The sequence below is a fragment of the Eptesicus fuscus genome, chromosome 14, assembly GCF_027574615.1.
Source record: "Eptesicus fuscus isolate TK198812 chromosome 14, DD_ASM_mEF_20220401, whole genome shotgun sequence".
NCBI lineage: Eukaryota > Metazoa > Chordata > Mammalia > Chiroptera > Vespertilionidae > Eptesicus > Eptesicus fuscus.
Window position 1 is genome coordinate 42869974 of NC_072486.1, and position 6533 is coordinate 42876506.

Below are 6533 nucleotides of genomic sequence, written 5' to 3' on the forward strand. Positions count from 1 at the left end.
AGGCCAGACATTATAAGCATGGTCATCTGGTAGCTTCACCAGGAAGCTGAAACTTTTCACTCCCCAGGGAACCACTACAAATCACTGCAAATCACTGGGGGAAGAGGTCCAACAAAGGGAAGATGGACACATGCAGTAAAGTTGGGGTGACGTAGAGAAGGCGCTTGCCTGTCAGTCTAACCTGGGAACAAAGATAACTGCCCAGAGGCCTGGAGCCCATGCAAGCCTGTGAAAATTTGGGAACACAAAATCCCCAAAGGAATTCTCTCTCTCTCCCTCTCCCTCTCCCTCTCTCTTGTTCCCCTTGCTTTGCTCCCTCCTTGCACTCCTGTGTTCCTTCCATAGCCTCGTGGACCTAGAAGCCGCACGGCCTTTGGCCATGCAGACCCCACACACAATGGCCTGCAGCCGGGAACAGGTGCTGGACTGAACTGTGCGAATCTGGAGTGGGAACTCTGGGCAGTGGCTTTGTGTCTAGCCGTGCTGAAGACAAAAATGGGACTGTTTCCTTGACTGGGCAGAGGGGGATGTGACCTTGGAAATTCATGGGTTTAATTCCACAGAAATAAAATTTTCCACGATACCTCATCCTCCTGTGGGGCTTCCAGAAATTCTTATTCCAACGGCATCCCAGGAAACCCACTTCCACCAGCAAAGGGGGGGGAAGCGGGGGGAGGGAGACACGGAGAGTACCTCACCGAAAGGACCACTGTGTCCTTTCAGAAAGAAGCTGCAGGGCTCAGCCTGGGTCTCAGAGCATCACCCAACGGACAGAGGTAAAGTCTCAGTCCTCGAGGTGCTTCCTTCTTTGTTCCCTTCTGTTCGAAACAGCACCTGATTCTCACTGTTTCTGCACAAGATCGTCAGTCAGAAGGTCTTACCTTCCACTGGCTTGTTTACGCTTAGGGTCCTTTCAGGAACAGTAGGGGTGGGCTGGAGTGGAGCGGGGGAGGAGGTTGGAGAAAGAAGGCTAAATATTATTGACTGAACTGTTTTATTTTGCTTAGAAAAACCAAGTTCAGTACTTTGTGGCCGGGTTTTGATGACCAAAAACTTGTATCACCTCAATTACTGAAAGCAGAACGCTTTAAGTCATTACATTTTCAGATTGACTCTTAACTTAGCTTTCCCAAGATGAGATCAGCAAATACTGTTACGAAGGAAATCCCCAGCTTCTGAATGCCAAGTCAGCTTTTTATGCCACTTGCTGTGTTCTACAGCCTCACATCAGCATGTCTGTTGGGGCTGCCATCATTCCTAACACAGACTCCTGTTGCCTCCTAAATCTTGTCCTTGTTTCTTCTGAGCTATTCTCCTCATTGTCACCAGAGAACACACACTTACACTGGTAACATTTTTTTGCTTACAAACCTTCGTTGGCTCCCGTTCACTTACAGGCCCTGATTTTCTTAGTGTGCATAACAAAACCTGTTTATAACCTGGCCACACATCTCTTCCACATTCTCTCCATGAGAGCTATGCTGCACATATTCAGTCCCTGAATACACCATTCTCTCTCTCTTTAAAAAAATATATATTTTTATTGATTTCAGAGAGGAAGAGAGACAGAGAGAGAGAGAGAGAGAAGAGAGAGAGAGAGAGGAGGAGAGAGAGAAACATCAATGATGAGAGAGAATAATTGATAGGCTGCCTCCTGCACACCCCACAGTGGGGATTGAGCCAGAAACCCGGGCATGTGCCATGACTGGGAATCAAACCGTGATCTCCTGGTTCATAGGTGGATGCTCAACCACTGAGCCACACTGGCCGGGCTCTCTCTCTCTTTTTTAATCCTCACACAAAGATATGTTTTTATTGATGAGAGAGAGAGAGGCATTGATCAGTTGCCTCCCCTATATGCCCTGGCTGGAAATTGAACCCACAACCTAGGTATGTATCAAATTAGGGAATAGATTCAACAAATGTTCCCCAAACACTAATTTTACAGACTTTTCAGCTCTTTCTGAAGTGTTTTTCCAAAGGCTCTTACTTGTTATATAATTGCATGTTTTTATTTATTGCTATATCTTAAATTGATGCCTATTGGTTTTAATTTTGTTCCCTACAGGCGCACCGGACAGCAAACTCCTAGAGGACCGGAATCATCTCTTTCCCATTTCAGGGCTGAACAGAGGAGGACGCCTGCAGTCAGTATCAGCTGAACTTACTTGTTTCATTTCTTTTCACAAACCAACAGCTTCCACAGAGCACCGGGTGGCAGGAGACCAAACAGCAGCATTTGGTTTTCAGGAAGAAATTCCAGCAGGGAGCATAAGCAAAATGGAGGGACTTAATGGAGGGACTTTCCAGATTATTATTTGATCGGTTTGTGATCTGCTTTATTAATCTAATATTATTTCCTCTGAAGCCTTTTAAAGTATTGTGCAAAATATAAAACCCTAGACACTAAATATTTGAATGTATTTTAAAGTTACTTCAAACATTGGAATTTCATAAAATACATTATTTAAATATATACACTTAAAAAGCCTTCTGTATTTTTTTTGAATGATTTTATTATATCTTGAGGGGTTTCTTCCTGATATCTGTATCTCCAGTTTTATAATAAAAATTATAATTAAAAATTATAATTAAAGTGACAGCACTGTTCAAATTTCAGAAATATGCCTTCAAATAACCATGTATAGGTGACTATGGCTATTTTCCTGTTAATTGATGGCAAATTCTTAGGGTATATGCCTTCATCTCAGAATGGCTTCTTTACCTCCTAGGATTAAGTTTAGGGTTAGAGTGTTGTCAGAGAGGAGGTATTTTTCAAGAACAACAATTTGCCCATTAAATCAAAAGGTTAGTCTGCCAGTTAATTTGAAGCAATCCCTCAGGATAGCTCTTTTTTGTTGTTGTTAATCCTCTCCCTGGTAGGATCACCGAAGGAGGAACGCACGAGGCCCAAGTGGTAAGGGATTATAAATGTATTAGGTCATCTGGATACCAGAGGGGCTGGGCCCCCAAATGGCACCAGCACCCAAAGATGGGGAGTCAGAAGTTTTTAAAGGACTCTAGGTGGGCTTTTTCTGGGTAGAGAATTCTCTGTGCAGGTCCAGATCCTGGGAAGGTCCGCAAGGGAGAGATAATGGTCTTAGCAAGTGGAATGTGGTCTTAGCAAGTGGAATGTGGTCTAAGAGAAAGGGAATGTCCATTGTGAAGTGGCCTGAAGCTCAGTTCCCAGGGGAAAGGGCATCGATTCAATTATTTGATGAAATCTAACACACCGGAGGATATTTTTCCATTGATTTTCAGAGAGAGTGGAAGGGAGGAGGAGAGACAGAAAGGGAGAAACATTGGTGTGAGGGAGACACATCGATTGGTTGCCTCCCACACACACCTGGACCAGGGCTGGGGAGTAAATATTCTTGACTGGAATCGGACCTGGGATCCTTCAGTCCGCAGGCTGCCACTCTATCCACTGAGCCAAACCAGCGAGGGCTAGCTCTTCTTAAACAGAGGTCTTGCCATCACTTGTTTTCTTTTCCAAAAAGAAAATAGCTTTATCGCTTTTCCTGAACAATAATAAATGCTCATTTACATGAAGAAGAAAATAAAAATCACCTGAAAGCCTACAATCTTGATGTGAACATCTTTCCCGATCTCTCCTGTAACTCACTCGTGTTCTCACTTGCTCCCTCATCTGAGAAACAGAGGAAGGTCAGGCCCAAGCCCCCAGGTCAGCAGTATGGAATCCCAGCTCCACTTCTTAGTCACAAAACTGGCAAATTCCTCTAGGTGTAATTTACATACCACAAAATCCACGTTTTCTTCCTTTCTATTATTATGTTAAAATCCACTTGTTTTAAGTGCACACTTCTATGCATTTAGTTGAACTCAAATATGGGAGAAGCGAACATTTCATACCCCTAGGTAGGCAGCCTGGGAAGAAATGAGCATTTATTATTGTTCAGGGTAAGCAACCAAGCTATTTTCTTTTTGGCAAAGAAATCAAGAGATGGCAGCCTTATCTCAACCAGAATTCCTTGGTGACCCTTGTCCAGCTGTGACCCCGGGCCAGTCCCCCGCGGGGGCCCACCTAAGGCCGGGCTGAGGAAGCAGCACCCACAGAGGCTTGTCCGGGCTCCAGGAGATTTCACGAGGGCTAAGCAGTCTTCCCTGGGCACCCCAGGGGGCTTGCTAGTCCCGATGGGGTGCGTGGAGGGTCACTAAGCACAGCCAAGCAGCTGTTAATAAGACTCGGGGAACCTGAATGACCTGAGATCAGTGCTTGCTGGAGCTGACGCCTGCTGTCAAAGCTGCAAGGGCTGGTGGGCTGGGCGTGGGCCTGCCTGCAAAGGCCTCCCTGCAGGCCAAGTCAGCTGCTCTGTTACCTCAGCGTGACCCCAGGCAGAGCCCATGGGCGCCTGGAGAGAACTCTGGTCGCTTTACCCTCCAGTTTCTTTTATAACCAACTTCCCTAGTACCTTTCCTTACAGAGAGGATGGGACAATCCATAGAGCCACAGGGACTGGGGCCAGAGCCCTGCTGGCAGCTCCCCGCTCAGAATCCGCCTTGGAGTCTGGTCACCGGACGGAGGTAGATGGACTCACAGGGCATTTAGGAGAGAGCCAGGCGACTCAAGTCCATCGAGTTTTTATCACCCTCGTCAGAATTGTTAAATGTGTTTCAACACTAAAAGGGAAGAGTTAAAATGTAGCAAAATTTAAGATGTTGATAATGTGAAACCTGTGTCGTTTTTTTTAAAAAAAATAAATAAATAAAAATATATATGTATTTAAATATATATTTTTAAATTGATTTCAGAGAGGAAGGGAGAGGGAAAGAGAGGTAGAAACATCAAATGAGAGTGAATCACTGATCGGCTGCCTCCTGCATGCCCCACACTGGGGATCAAGCCTGCAACAGGGGCATGTGCCCTGACTGGGTATCGAACCATAACCTCCTGGCTCATAGGTCAATGCTCAACCACTGAGCCCCACCGGCTGGGCAAGCTGTGTCATTTCTAAGTAAAAAATGTTACCAAAGAGTCACGGATAATTATAGTTCTCTTTGCCCTCAAGGTGAGGAAACCAAAACCTACAGTGAAATGATTCAGCTCAAACGACACGTGGCTCCACAGCCATCCTGCATCTTTGCCACTCGAACAGCCCCTGGTGCCTGGCCAGGTTTCTGCTGTTTCATTCTTTGCTGTGGCACTTTTGTGGCACAGTCACGCCAGCACACTTTGAGGTGTCAGTGAGTCCAGAGAAATGGAAGTATTCTGTAGCATATGGGGCATACCAACTCATTTAATCCCCACATCGACCCTGTGAGGTAGGTACTAAGTTATTCTCATCTTGTAGCCGAGGAAACTGAGGCACAAAGAAGTTAAGTAACTTGCCCATGGTTACACAGATATTAATCGTTCCTCTAATTTCCCGGAAATGAACTGATTTAATAAGGAAGAAGCAGAAGTAATAAATTAGACCAGGTTGTTGATGCCTACCAAAACAACAAATCCTCCCAGAGCCCTTCCCTCCAATCAGCTGAACGGTGCCAGGAAATTGTGAAAGTCTTTGAAATGAGAGAAAAAAAAAGACTGGCTTCCTGCGTAGTGCATCCTTCCTGGTCATCTCCATCTTTCAGCTATGTCACACTCTAAGCCTTAGAATACTGATAATAATGCAAATGACTCTTGTCCACAGAAATGCAAACTGTGTCCTGTGGAGATACAATTGGCCATTGCCTTACAGACATCGACCACCTGATTTCAGCATTTCTGATAGCTTACATGTATGTGTCTTAAAATGTTTCCTTCAGAGTAGTTATAATGTTTTACTGGTTCTCTCATTAATAAGTAAAATCTTTGCCCGAGACTAGAGTTACAGCCTGACAGTTGTCCTGGTGTTCTAGAGTTCTGAGAGAGAAGCTGCTGACCTTAATTCACTGCTGAGGGCAGAGAGTGCCCCCCACTGCCACTCCCCTCCCCCCCCCCCCCCCCACCAATAATGCCCAGGTCAGATGCATACCTTCCCCAGCTCCTAGAAGGAATGGGTTGTCTGGCATATTTCCTTATACCCATTAGGGAGTTGGTACCTGCCATAATATGTTATAACCCTTTTCTAAAATAATAATAATTTTTTAAAAATCAAATCTTTAGCACATGTGTGCCTTATACTAGTATTTGTATAAGACTCATGATTTTAACTTTAAAAAAAATTAATCTTTAACAACTGCTTGTAGTTCCTGAATTTGCCTATGCGCCTCTCTCCCGAACTGTTTCCTCTTCACGCGGGCTTTGCTCAGTTCCTCATCTAGCTCAGGGCTCAGCAATGCCCAAGACACAGGCCCAGTCTGTCCCACCACCTGCTTTTGTAATGGCCGACCAGCTAAGACTGGCTTTTAAGGTTAAAATATATAAAAAATATTTTTAAAAATAATATTTTGTGACACATGACAATGATATGAAATGTACATTTCAGTGTTTATGAATAATGTTTAGTTGAGAGATCCACGTTGATCATTTGCATATCGTCTACAGTTGCCAGGACTACACTACAATGACAGCTGAGAACCTGGGGAAG

General features: G+C 44.7%; 1 pseudogene; it reads left to right on the forward strand.

Annotated features, from left to right (window-relative positions):
• The first annotated feature begins 5818 nt into the window (after positions 1-5818).
• Positions 5819-5978, forward strand: LOC129151530 (small nucleolar RNA SNORA3/SNORA45 family; annotated as a pseudogene).
• The last annotated feature ends 555 nt before the right edge of the window (positions 5979-6533 follow it).